At 44.3% G+C, this 14,030-nt stretch overlaps 1 pseudogene across 1 annotated transcript in view; it reads right to left on the reverse strand.

Moving 5' to 3' along the window:
* Positions 1 to 14,030, reverse strand: part of LOC311106211 (calsyntenin-2-like) — a 141,542-nt pseudogene that overhangs the window by 85,194 nt on the left and 42,318 nt on the right. The window contains exon 3 of the transcript in view: positions 4,287 to 4,496. The product of the transcript in view is annotated as a calsyntenin-2-like (transcript). The remainder of the gene's footprint in view (positions 1 to 4,286; positions 4,497 to 14,030) is intronic.

Below are 14,030 nucleotides of genomic sequence, written 5' to 3' on the forward strand. Positions count from 1 at the left end.
GATAAGAACAGGGCTGAATCAAAAAGGGTGCGTGTGTGTGTCTGACAGATGAGGCGACACAGTGAAATGGGATGAGGCTGCAGAACACATCAACATAACGTGCAGGTGGAGAGATACTGTTTGTAGGGATAAGAGCTGTGATGGAGAGATGGAGACGCTAGTTTAGCAAGAATACAAATGATAGTGAATGTATGAAAAATAGGAAAAAACTAACTTTACAGTGAACTGTTAACAAGTTGACTTCACTGTGTGCGACTCATCTGTGAGACACACACACACTCACTCACACATAATAGTGCAGAGTGCTTTCACCTGACAGATATGCCTATTCCCATGCCTTCAATTATAACATCAACTTACACGTGTCAGCAGCCAAAACGCTCTGCGTCGGCTGACAACTGGTCAAAGCTAATAAATGAAATGTTAACCCCCTGCGTTTCCCAATGACAGACAACAGACTCTCTCTCTATCCTCCTCCTCTCTGTCCTCGTCTTGTCTCTCTATACTCCTCCTCTCTGTCCTCGTCTTCTCTCTCTATCCTCCTCCTCTCTGTCCTCGTCTTCTCTCTCTATCCTCCTCCTCTCTGTCCTCGTCTTCTCTCTCTATCCTCCCCCATCTGTCCTCATCTTGTCTCTCTATCCTCCTCCTCTCTGTCCTCGTCTTCTCTCTCTATCCTCCTCCTCTCTGTCCTCGTCTCTCTATCCTCCTCATCTCTGTCCTCGTCTTCTCTCTCTATCCTCCTCCTCTCTGTCCTCGTCTTCTCTCTATCCTCCTCCTCTCTGTCCTCGTCTTCTCTCTCTATCCTCCTCCTCTCTGTCCTCGTCTTCTCTCTCTATCCTCCACCTCTCAGTCCTCGTCTTGTCTCTCTATCCTCCTCCTCTCTGTCCTTGTCTTCTCTCTCTATTCTCTTCCTCTCTGTCCTCGTCTTGTCTCTCTATCCTCCTCCTCTCTTTTCTCGTCTACTCTCTCTATCCCTCCCCCATCTGTCCTTGTCTTCTCTCTCTATCATCCTCCTCTCTGTCCTCATCTTCTCTCTCTATCCTCCTCCTCTCTGTCCTCGTTTTGTCTCTCTATCCTCCTCCTCTATGTCCTCGTCTTCTCTCTATCCTACCCCTCTCTGTCCTCGTCTTCTCTCTCTATCCTCCTCCTCTCTGTTCTTGTCTTCTCTCTATCCTCCTCCTCTCTGTCCTCGTCTCTCTATCCTCCTTCTCTCTGTCCTCGTCTTCTCTCTCTATCCTCCACCTCTCAGTCCTCGTCTTGTCTCTCTATCCTCCTCCTCTCTGTCCTCGTCTTCTCTCTCTATCCTCTTCCTCTCTGTCCTCGTCTTGTCTCTCTATCCTGCTCCTCTCTTTCCTCATCTACTCTCTCTATCCTCCCCCCATCTGTCCTTGTCTTCTCTCTCTATCCTCCTCCTCTCTTTCCTCGTCTACTCTCTCTATCCTCCCCATCTGTCCTTGTCTTCTCTCTCTATCCTCCCCCATCTGTCCTTGTCTTCTCTCTCTATCCTCCTCCTCTCTGTCCGTGTCTTCTCTCTCTATCCTCCTCCTCTCTGTCCTTGTCTTCTCTCTATCCTCCCCCTCTCTGTCCTCGTCTCCTCTCTCTATCCTCCCCTTCTCTGTCCTCATCTTCTCTCTCTATCCTCCTCCTCTCTGTCCTCGTTTTGTCTCTCTATCCTTCTCCTCTCTGTCCTCGTCTTGTCTCTCTATCCCCCTCCTCTCTGTCCTCGTCTTCTCTCTATCCTCCCCCTCTCTGTCCTCCGTTTTCTCTCTCTATCCTCCCTTCTCTGTCCTCGTCTTCTCTCTCTATCCTCCACCTCTCTGTCTTCGTTTTGTCTCTCTATCCTCCTCCTCTCTGTCCTCGTCTTCTCTCTCTATCCTCCTCCTCTCTGTCCTCGTCTTCTCTCTCTATCCTCCCCTGTCTGTCCTCGTCTTCTCTCTCTATCTTCCTCCTCTCTGTCCTCGTCTTGTCTATCTATCCTCCTCCTCTCTTTCATCGTCTTCTCTCTCTATCCTCCCCTTCTTTTTCTCGTCTTGTCTCTCTATCCTCCTCCTCTCTGTCCACGTCTTATCTCTCTATCCTCCTCCTCTCTGTCCTCGTCTTGTCTCTCTATCCTCCTCCTCTCTGTCCTCGTCTTCTCTCTCTATCCTCCCCCTATCTGTCCTCGTCTTCTCTCTCTATCCTCATCCGCTCTGTCCTTGTCTTCTCTCTCTATCCTCCCCCTCTCTATCCTCATCTTGTCTCTCTATCATCCTCCTTTCTGTCCTCGTCTTCTCTCTCTATCCTCTTCCTCTCTGTCCTCGTCTTCTCTCTCTATCCCCCTCCTCTCTATCCTCGTCTTGTCTCTCTATCCCCTCCTCTCTGTCCTCGTCTTCTCTCTATCCTCTTCCTCTCTGTCCTCGTCTTCTCTCTCTATCCCCCTCCTCTCTATCCTCGTCTTGTCTCTCTATCCCCTCCTCTCTGTCCTCGTCTTCTCTCTATCCTCCTCCTCTCTGTCCTCACCTTCTCTCTCTATCCTCCTTCTCTCTGTCCTCTTCTTCTCTCTCTATCCTCCTCCTCTCTGTCCTCGTTTTGTCTCTCTATCATCCTCCTCTCTGTCCTCGTCTTCTCTCTCTATCCCCCTCCTCTCTGTCCTCGTCTTGTCTCTCTATCCCCCTCCTCTCTGTCCTCATCTTCTCTCTATCCTGCTCCTCTCTGTCCTCATCTTCTCTCTCTATCCTCCTCCTCTCTGTCCTCGTCTTGTCTCTCTATCCTCCTCCTCTCTGTCCTCATCTTGTCTCTCTATCCTCCTCCTCTCTGTCCTCGTCTTCTCTCTCTATCCTCCTCCTCTCTTTCCTCGTCTCTCTATCCTCCTCCTCTCTGTCCTCGTCTTCTCTCTCTATCCTCCCCCTCTCTGTCCTCGTCTTGTCTCTCTATCCTCCTCCTCTCTGTCCTCGTCTTCTCTCTCTATCCTCCTCCACTCTGTCCTCGTCTTCTCTCTCTATCCTCCCCCTCTCTGTCCTCGTCTTGTCTCTCTATCCTCCTCCTCTCTGTCCTCGTCTTCTCTCTCTATCCTCCTCCACTCTGTCCTCGTCTTCTCTCTCTATCCTCCTCCTCTCTGTCCTCGTCTTCTCTCTCTATCCTACTCCTCTCTGTCCTCGTCTTCTCTCTCTATCCTCCCCCTCTCTGTCCTCGTCTTCTCTCTATCCTCCTCCTCTCTGTCCTCGTCCCCTTCCTCTCTATCCTCGTCTTTTCCTTCAGTCCATTGTTTCTCTCTTGTTTAGTTTTTCTCTTTTCTATCCGTCTCTTGTTCTGTCCTAATACCCCCTCTTCTCTCTCTCTCTCTCTCTCTCTCTCTCTCTCTCTCTCTCTCTCTCTCTCTCTCTCTCTCTCTCTCTCTCTCTCTCTCTGTCTCTCTCTCTCTCTCTCTCTCTCTTTCAATTTCTCTCTCTCCGTCTCTATCTCCATCTCTCTCTGTCTCTCTCTCTCAGTCTCTCTCTCTCTCTCTGTCTCTCTCAGTCTCTCTCTTTTTCAGTCTCTCTCATTCTCCATCTCTCTCAGTCTCTCTCTCTCTTTCAGTCTCTCTCTCTCTCAGTCTCTCTCTCCCTCAGTCTCTCTCTCAATTTAAATATCCCTCTCTCTCTCAATCTCCCTCTCTATCTCCCTCTCTATCTCCCTCTCTCTCTCTGTCCCTCTCTCCCTGTCTCTCTCTCTCTCTCTCTCTCTCTCTCTCGCTCTTGCTCTCTCTCTAACCCTAACCCTCTCTTTCTCTCTCTCTCTCTCTGAACTGTTCTAGCAAGCCACTCAGGTTTTCTCTCTGTGGGTAATAACAGAGTGATCCTCTCAGACACACAGAACAATCTGGCCAGGCCCCATGCACCACTCAATCTGCATTTGACTCTAAACGAGGATACCAAGAGCCCAGTCGCAACCCAGACACTGAGAAGACTATGGAAAGCAGTGCGACTGGAGCCTTTGAAAGCCACCTTCACTCCATTTTGGATTAAGAGCAGGAAAGAGCGAGGATCACTAGAAGACATGACAGTAGGCAGTAAATATGTGTGGGTTTGTGATCTGGTTTGTGGAGAGTGAAGGTCTTGAGTCTTGAATCAGTGGGCGAACTTGTCCCTGATATCTGTGGCCAACAGAGAGCATGCTGTACCTCAGGAAGGGACATCTGTCAATGTGTTTATTTTTATGTGTGTGTTTGTGTACGCACGCTTGTGTGTGTGTGTGTGTGTGTGTGTGTGTGTGTGGTGCACTTGCCCATGTGTGTGTTTGTCATGATGCAGTCCATTGCGTTTACTAACCATTGCGGTCGATAGCAAAAGGGTGTGTTGGTGGTGGTGATCTGGTAGTTACAGATCTGGCTGTACTGTGGAGAACAGTCTTGGTCTGTAGCCTCCACCTGCAGGATGCTGTCATATATTTTCCCCTCTGTCACCGCTGCGTGGTACTGGGCCTCCCGGAACACTGGAGAGAACTCATTCACATCATTCACCTGGATGTGTACCACCGCCCTGTGGACAACAGGGGGAGACAGAGTTGACAGGGGAGAAAGAAGCCAAAGGTCAAGGCAGGATAACGTTTTTATAAAAGCTCTGGTTAGAGTGGATACGAGTAATGCAAGGGATGCCATGCAGGGTTTCCCAACAAGGTGCAGGTTTTCCCAACAAGGTATTGGGGTTCCCTTCACCGCAGAAACTCCACCCTCAGCACATCTAATTCAGTTGATCATCAAGACCATTGGTTAGTTCAATCATGTGTGCTGGTGTTGGAATAAAACATATGGAAGCAGTAAGAGACGGTTGGTTGAGGTTTCTTTTATATATTGTTGTGGTTAAGGTGAGGGATTGTGCCAGAATTCCTTTGACAAGATTTACTCTAATGCCTTCGGATGAATAACCCTCTGGCTAGTTAACCCAATGATACCATGGTAATCTACTGCCTACTAACGAATAACCCTCTGGCTAGTTAACCCAATGATACCATGGTAATCTACTGCCTACTAATGGATAACCCTCTGGCTAGTTAACCCAATGATACCATGGTAATCTGCTTCTACTAATGAATAACCCTCTGGCTAGTTAACCCAATGATACCATGGTAATCTACTGCCTACTAATGAATAACCCTCTGGCTAGTTAACCCAATGATACCATGGTAATCTACTGCCTACTAATGGATAACCCTCTGGCTAGTTAACCCAATGATACCATGGTAATCTGCTTCTACTAATGAATAACCCTCTGTCACGATCGTCTAACAGAGATGAGGACCAAGGCGCAGCGTTGCAGGCAAACATACTCTTTATTAGAGACACGATCAAAAAACAACAAAACGATAACGTGACAGTTCACGGTCTAACACAACAGACTAGAAACAAGATCCCACAAACTCTGTGGGGAAACAGGCTGCTAAAGTATGGTTCTCAATCAGAGACAACAAGCAACAGCTGAATCACGTTACCTCTGATTGAGAACCACACTGGCCAACATAGACAAACAATACTAGAATGTGAAACCTAGAACAAAACACATATACTTTACACACCCTGGCTCAACATATTAGAGTCCCCAGAGCCAGGGCGTGACACCCTCTGGCTAGTTAACCCAATGATACCATGGTAATCTGCTTCTACTAATGAATAACCCTCTGGCTAGTTAACCCAATGATACCATGGTAATCTGCTTCTACTAATGAATAACCCTCTGGCTAGTTAACCCAATGATACCAAGGTAATCTGCTTCTACTAATGAATAACCCTCTGGCTAGTTAACCCAATGGTACCAAGGTAATCTGCTTCTACTCATCAGTTTTATTCATTGTTTATTATTATTGTACCATATCAGAGTCACCCCATTCATAATTTAGTAAAGTACTTATCACATTAGATTTATATTGAATTGAAAACATATTTACCCACAATGTGTTAATCAATACTCTTCCTCTGGTCATGTAGAATAAGGCAACTGATTGCATAATCAATTGACTGATTTATTGATTGACAAGAGGGTGATGGATTGAGGTCACAAAAATGAAGTTTGCAGTGCTTGAGAAACAAACAGACAATGACAACAATACCCCAGTGAGCTGTGTGAGAAAAGCACAACAGACCTGGTACATTGTTTCGGATTAAGATAATGCCAATCATGATAACAATGGACTTATCCTCTTAGAGTCAAATCCAAAGCCCTGTCAGACATCTGCTGGGCCAGTGATTCCACATGGACAACAACAGGAGACAGCAGGAGACTGGATGCCTCCATAATGCATTTTCACACCATCTTATCTCTCTCTGCCGCATAGCCAATGGAACGTTGTTTCTTTCCATTTGAACACACACAAACACTTGCAAGTCTACACCCCCCCAAACATTTTTTAAAAAACATTTTTTAGTCATTTAGCAGATGCTCTTATCCAGAGCGACTTACAGGAGCAATTAGGGTTAAGTGCCTTGCTCAAGAGCACATCAACAGATTTTTCACCTAGTCGGCTCAGTGATTAGAACCAGCGACCTTTCGGTTACTGACACAATGCTCTTAACCACTAAGCTACCTGCTGCCCAAACATGGACAGAACACACAAACACACACAACAACCATTATAAATCAGGCATCAACTGTGCTAACGGTAATGCTAAGTGCTAGCCCCAGCAGTAACAGTGCCACTGCCAGACAGGGTAATGCTAAGTGCTAGCCCCAGCAGTAACAGTGCCACTGCCAGACAGGGTAATGCTAAGTGCTAGCCCCAGCAGTAACAGTGCCACTGCCAGACAGGGTAATGCTAAGTGCTAGCCCCAGCAGTAACAGTGCCACAGCCAGACTGTACTGAATGTAGCATCAGCACCAGTGGTAAGCAGTAAATCCCTCTGCAGCTTGACCTGTCATATTAATGTGTCTCTCTCATAAACATCACCCCCTCCTCCCCCAGACCCCCCCCCCCCACCAACTGGATGGAGGGAGGGAGGGATGTCTGATGGGATAAGGGTGGGGTGGAGGGGGAGTGGCCCAGGTACACATCTGGCTGAAAACAGATGCCTGGCTTCCTGTCCCTCTCCAGTGCCAGTGAGGGTTATTAGAGAGAGAGAGAGAGAGAGAGAGAGAGAGAGAGAGAGAGAGAGAGAGAGAGAGAGAGAGAGAGAGAGAGAGAGAGAGAGAGGAGAGAGAGAGAGAGAGAGAGAGAGAGAGAGAGAGAGAGAGAGAGAGAGAGAGTGTGTACGCTTGTGTGTGTGTGTGTGTGTGTATGTATACTTGTATGTGTGTGTGCGTGCAGCGGGCACGGTGCCAGACCAGCTCCAGCCTCAAGCCATCCCCCTGCTCACTGGGTACAACACAACACAACACAACACAACACAACACAACACAAAGCTGATGAAAAGGATCCAACATAGGCAAGAACCAACCTAAAAAAAACACAACACTGGATTCAAATGACCAAGGGGTGCAGAAAATCTCACAACACCAAGAGTCTGTATTATCGAATAAAGACAGAACCCAAGGGGATCTTGTAGGCTATATGACAATATGGAGACCAATTCATTCCAATCCGAAGGGAGGTGTGTCTGTATACGACAGGGTAATCCTAGTCTTTCTTAGGCCTGATATTTCCTCTCTCCCTCAGCTGACCCCTGGGGTAGTGCATCTGCCAGATACTATAGGTGTAGGATCTTAATTTTATCACCCTGTTTTTGAATGACTACCTCATCTCTGTACCCCACACATAGAGTACAATTATCTGTAAGGTCCCTCAGTCGAGCAGTGAATTTCAATCACAGATTCAAAGACCAGGGAGGTTTTCCAATGCCTCGCAAAGAAGGGCACCTATTGGTAAAAAAAAGCAGACATTGAATATCTCTTTGAGCATGGTGAAATTATGAATTACACTTTGGATGGCGTATCAATACACCGAGTCACTGCAAAGATACAGGCGTCCCAACTCAGTTGCCAGAGGAAGGAAACCGCTCAGGGATTTCCCCATGAGGCCAATGGTGAAATTAAAACAGTTACAGAGGCTGTGATAGGAGAAAACTGAGGGTTGATCAACAACATTGTAGTTACTCCACAATACTAACCTAAATGACAGAGTGAAAAGAAGGAAGCCTGTGCAGAATACAAATATTCCAAAACATGCATCCTGTTTCTAACAAGGCACAAAAGTAATATTGCAACAAAAAATATGTTTTGTCCTGAATACAAAGTATTATGTTTGGGGCACCACTCTTCATATTTTCAAGCATAGTGGTGGCTGAATCATGTTATGGGTATGCTTGTAATCGTTAAGGACTGGGGAGTTTTTCAGAAGAAAAAAAAGAAACGGAATGGAGCTAAGCACAGGCAAAATCCTAGAGGAAAACCTGGTTCAGTCTGCTTTCCACCAGACACTGGGAGATGAATTCACCTTTCAGCAGGACAATAACCTAAAACACAAGGCCAAATCTACACTGGAGTTGCTTACCAAGAAAACAGTGAATGTTCTTGAGTGGCAGAGTTACAGTTTTTACTTAAATATACTTGAAAATCTATGGTAAGACCTGAAAATGATTGTATAGCAATGATCAACAACCAATTTGACAGAGCCTAAAGAATTTAGAAAATAATAATGGGAAAATGCTGCACAATCCAGGTGTAGAAAGCTCTTAGAGACTTACCCAGAAAGACTCACAACTGTAATCGCTGCCAAAGGTGCTTCTACAAAGTATTGACTCAGGGGTGTGAATACTTACAGTTTTTTACAATCACTTTGGCACTAATTTCAGAACCTTGACGTCATTTTTCAAAACTCTAGACACAAAACTCACAACCAATGATCAAAATGCAAATTTTTCAAAACTCTTAACACTTTTTTCAATTGCTTGGATACAATACACATAAAACTAAGATAATTTGTTAATTTAACGAAAATCACCTGTTCAATATGACACAACTTAACATCAAAGTACTACTATTTCAAAAGGCAATTCACACATTACATTTCAGATGAGTGTCTATTCATTTCATTACAATTATCCAGCTATCAATTGATACAACTGCTCAAAATGATAAGTAACTGTTGCATTACTCTTAATGCATAGTTGTATGGAAACAGACAAACAATATTCCATGTTTAGATCATGAAAGTTTCAAGATAACGAGATTCATTGTCACCAATTAGCATGGAGCACGAACCAATTAGACTACATTATCTATGGATGTAATATTTCATCATCATTCTTTATCAGACACCGTTTCTATGGTCCCATGTACCACCTCTTCACACTATTTACAGTATTGACTGTACTGCACTGTATGGATGCAGGCCCTTGTAATTGCTTGTCCAATTCTGCCAACTCGTTACTGATGATTGAGTTCACATTGTGGAACGAGTATATAAAGAATTTATTGGGATCCACTTGCAACAACATAGTGATACATACTGTAACATGGAGCCGGCAGGTGATCCAGGTCACAATAGAGGTCAAGCAGTGATGGGAGGAAGACGAGGAAGACGTGTTGGTAAAAGGAATGGCAGGGGACAAGCACCCCTTCTGAGAGGTGGTCGTGGGCCTCGTTTGAGAGGTGTGGGGGAACGTGGTAGAGGACAAGGCCACGGACCAAGACAGCGGCAGCAACAGCAAAGAGTGTCCAATGAAATCTGAGCAATAGTTGTAGACCATGTCATAAATCATGGCATGACAATGACTGAGGCGGCTACAATGATACAACCAAACCTCAGAAGGTCAACCGTGGCCTCAATAATCAGAACTTTCCTCAATGAGAACCGGTAAGTCGTCAGCATGCACTAAACATTATGCTACTCTCAATTGTCAAATGACTGCATACCAATGTTTATCACAGAGTAGGTGATGTGACCAAGTGTCGTCTTACTGTAATGTTCCCTGTAGAATTGAGACTAGGCCAAATAGGGGAGGCAGAGGCAAAATTCTGACTGACCAACAAGAGCAGGCTGTGGTTGATTTGGTTCGGGCCAGAAATGATATTCGCCTTACAGAAATTCGCCAGCATATCTTGGACAATGAAGACATGTTTAACAATGTGGAATCCATAAGTTTGCTGACTATTGCACGCATGCTGAAAAGGCACCAGGTGTCTTTAAAACAACTATACTGTGTGCCTTTTGAAAGAAATGCAGACAGAGTGAAGCAAATTATGACTGAGTATGTTCAGGTATGTTCAGTTTCAAGATGGCTGTTGTTATAAAATTCCCTAATAATTCTACATTGTACAGTAATCAGTAAATCTCTTTCCAAAATGTATTTTTAGAGGGTGATGGAGCTGGATGCTGATGACAACCATCACAAATTCATATATTTGGATGAGGCAGGCTTTAACCTGGCCAAGACAAGGAGGAGAGGTCGGAATTTAATTGGCCAGCGGGCAACCATCCAAGTACCTGGACAACGTGGGGCCAACATTACCATGTGTGCGGCTATGTCAGAAGATGGTGTGGTGGGACGCAGACCTCGTATTGGATCATATAATGCAGCTCTCCTTGTAACCTTCCTTGATGAGCTCGATCAGGTCTGTAGAGCTGATGGCATGACCTATGTCATTGTGTGGGATAATGTCAGGTTCCACCATGCTCATATGGTGCAAGCATGGTTTCAGGCCCATGCACAATTTACCACCCTGTATTTACCCCCATACATTCCTTTCTGATGAAAATGTAGAAGTACAGTAATCACTCCTATGTTTTGCTTTTTACAGTACAAGCAAGCAAGTTGAGGAACACTGCATTTGATGTTTTACAGTACTGTATTGTTTTTCATCAATATATTTCAGATTTTGTTCAATGATTCCACTGTGTCTGTAGTATTCTCTCTACTACTGCAGTACTTTTACAGGGATGTATTTACATGTAGTACCATAATGTACTATGGACCTATTTTGTACTACAATATTTAATGATTGTACGAACAATGACACAGTGAAACTATCGGTTGCTTGTGTGTGGGTGATCTAAATTAACGTTTCATTGGTATTTCACAATACATTTGTTTTTTGAACCAATGATTGTGCAAGTGCAAGATTTCTTTAAAGGTATGAATGCACAATGCAATGTTTTGAACATTGGACAGCCTGTGTTACAAGTGATGACCGTTTTGAGTTTTGTGTCTAGAGTTTTGAAAAAAGACGTCAAGGTTCTGAAATTAGTGCCAAAGTGATTGTAAAAAACTGTAAGTAAATGGAAATGTAGGTATTTCATTTTCTATAAATTTGCATAACTTTCTCAACATGTTTTCACTTTGTCATTATGGGGTATTGTGTGTAGATGGGTGAGAAAAACAAATGTAATCTGTTTTGAATTCAGGCTGTAACAAGAAAATGTGGAATAAATCAAGGGGTATGAATACTTTCTGAAGGCACTGTATATCACAATGCATCATGACAGTTTATGCTAATGAGTGACAGCTCTTTGCTCACATTCGCTTGTGTGAGAGTCTGTGTGTGTCGGTATGTGTATGTACGTGTGTGTGTGTGTATGTGTCGGTATGTATGTGTGCTAGTGTGTATATACAGTATTTGTCTGTCTGTGTGTGTGTGTGCGCGCAGGTGTGTGTGTGTGTGTGAGTGAGTGTTCCTGTGTGTGTGTGTGTGAGTGAGTGTTCCTGTGTGTGTGTGTGTGAGTGAGTGTTCCTGTGTGTGTGTGTGTGAGTGAGTGTTCCTGTGTGTGTGTGTGTGTGTGTGTGAGTGAGTGTTCCTGTGTGTGTGTGTGTGAGTGAGTGTTCCTGTGTGTGTGTGTGTGAGTGTTCCTGTGTGTGTGTGTGTGAGTGAGTGTTCCTGTGTGTGTGTGTGTGAGAGTGAGTGTTCCTGTGTGTGTGTGTGTGAGTGAGTGTTCCTGTGTGTGTGTGTGTGAGTGAGTGTTCCTGTGTGTGTGTGTGTGAGTGAATGTTCCTGTGTGTGTGTGTGTGTGTGTGTGTGAGTGAGTGTTCCTGTGTGTGTGTGTGTGTGTGTGTGAGTGAGTGTTCCTGTGTGTGTGTGTGTGAGTGAGTGTTCCTGTGTGTGTGTGTGTGAGTGAGTGTTCCTGTGTGTGTGTGTGTGAGTGTTCCTGTGTGTGTGTGTGTGTGTGTGAGTGAGTGTTCCTGTGTGTGTGTGTGTGTGAGTGAGTGTTCCTGTGTGTGTGTGTGTGAGTGAGTGTTCCTGTGTGTGTGTGTGTGAGTGAGTGTTCCTGTGTGTGTGTGTGTGTGTGTCGATCCTCTCAGCCGCGGGAAGGTGCTGCCATCCGTTGAGATAATTAGTCGTTCCAAAATCTCCGGGGCAGGGAGATGAGGAACACACGGCCTTTTCAGAATCACAAGTGACAAGTTTAATAACCACCTCACGACGACCACAGCACGGGCAGAAACATGGCGGCTTTAGAATGAGTTTCTAGATTAGCCCTGAGAGTCACTCTGGAGTCTAGACAACCAGGAGGTCAGGGGTTAACATCCTAGATGAGCTTCTACTACCGTCGCTGACCGGGTCACTTAACCCAGACACACTTGTATTAAACCTCCTCCAACAGCCCTCCAGCACTTAACCCATGTAATAAATCTATCACTCACTGCTGATGGGGAGAGATGGGGAAGTTAAAGCATGTGACACTTTCACACAGGAAGTGAGAGGAGTAGAAATTAATTATGACATCTACTTAGAAATACTTACATTTGTGTCTGGGTACACACATTTGGCATGAATGTGGTGGTGCTGTGACTCAGAACTAATCATGCATTCACATAATTATTTCATTGGGATTTTAAAAAGCAGTATAATGAAAACATTTCATCACGGTTAAAATGGAGAATAAAGGTTTAAAATTGATTTTCAGAATAAAGTGCTCTGAGTCAGAGTTATTGTTCGGTGGGACAATCTGTCAATGTGACTCACTGGTAGTCAACGGTGATAAGCCATACTTGTTTCCATAGTGATTTCAGTTACATACAGTGGGGAGAACAAGTATTTGATACACTGCCGATTTTGCAGGTTTTCCTACTTACAAAGCATGTAGAGGTCTGTAATTTTTATCATAGGTACACTTCAACTGTGAGAGATGGAATCTAAAACAAAAATTCAGAAAATCACATTGTATGATTTTTAAGTAATTAATTTGCATTTTATTGCATGACATAAGTATTTGATCACCTACCAACCAGTAAGAATTCCGGCTCTCACAGACCTGTTAGTTTTTCTTTAAGAAGCCCTCCTGTTCTCCACTCATTACCTATATTAACTGCACCTGTTTGAACTCGTTACCTGTATAAAAGACACTTGTCCACACACTCAATCAAACAGACTATGGATATAGTTAGTATGCGAAAGGTTCCCGGATGTCGTACTACATTTGCCAAAATACGAAGTATACAAGCAGTGGACACTATTTCCATGCTTTTAGGGCCCATAATGCAATTCTTCAGAAAATGGGCGTGGCTTCACAACATTTTCAGATTTTAAGAAAATGCCAGAAAATATGCAGCCAACGTCCAACGAGAGCGCATACAAATTCATTGCTTTCACTAATTATGACAAATGTTAAGAACATTTTGAGCAATGTAATAAAATAATAATAAAATAATGACTTTTCAAATAAGTTACGTTACACATTATGTTGGCTGACAATTTGTTAGCTACGCTATCCTTACAAACCGCATAGCATATCATTACAGCAGTTTGTTAGCTAGCTAGCTAACGTTAGTTGGCTACTAATACATCAAACTTGCCAGTATATTAACTATATGCTATCTAACTAACTACTCAATGTTTATTGACTTGACTTGATTATTCACGTCAGTCTTAGCTTAGCTAAGTGGTATAGTCGTTGTGCGTTCTCAATGGACATTGTTAACTCAGGTACGTTCGTAAATTCGTTCTGCTATCTACTTAGAGTGTGCCAGAGGGTAGAGCGCAGAATAACTGATTAATTTACGAACGCTCAACACACGTTGAATAAGGCCAGTGTCAGTAAACGTCGGCAAAAAAACATAATTAAATTGTTACCAGCAGCACAGTTACAGTCACCAAAGCTCTGGATAACATGAAAACAGCCTAACCAGCTCTGCTAGGGCGAGTAAAATGGTC

Source organism: Coregonus lavaretus (genome assembly GCF_964263955.1).
Source record: "Coregonus lavaretus genome assembly, chromosome: 30".
In the NCBI taxonomy this organism is placed as follows: Eukaryota; Metazoa; Chordata; class Actinopteri; order Salmoniformes; family Salmonidae; genus Coregonus; species Coregonus lavaretus.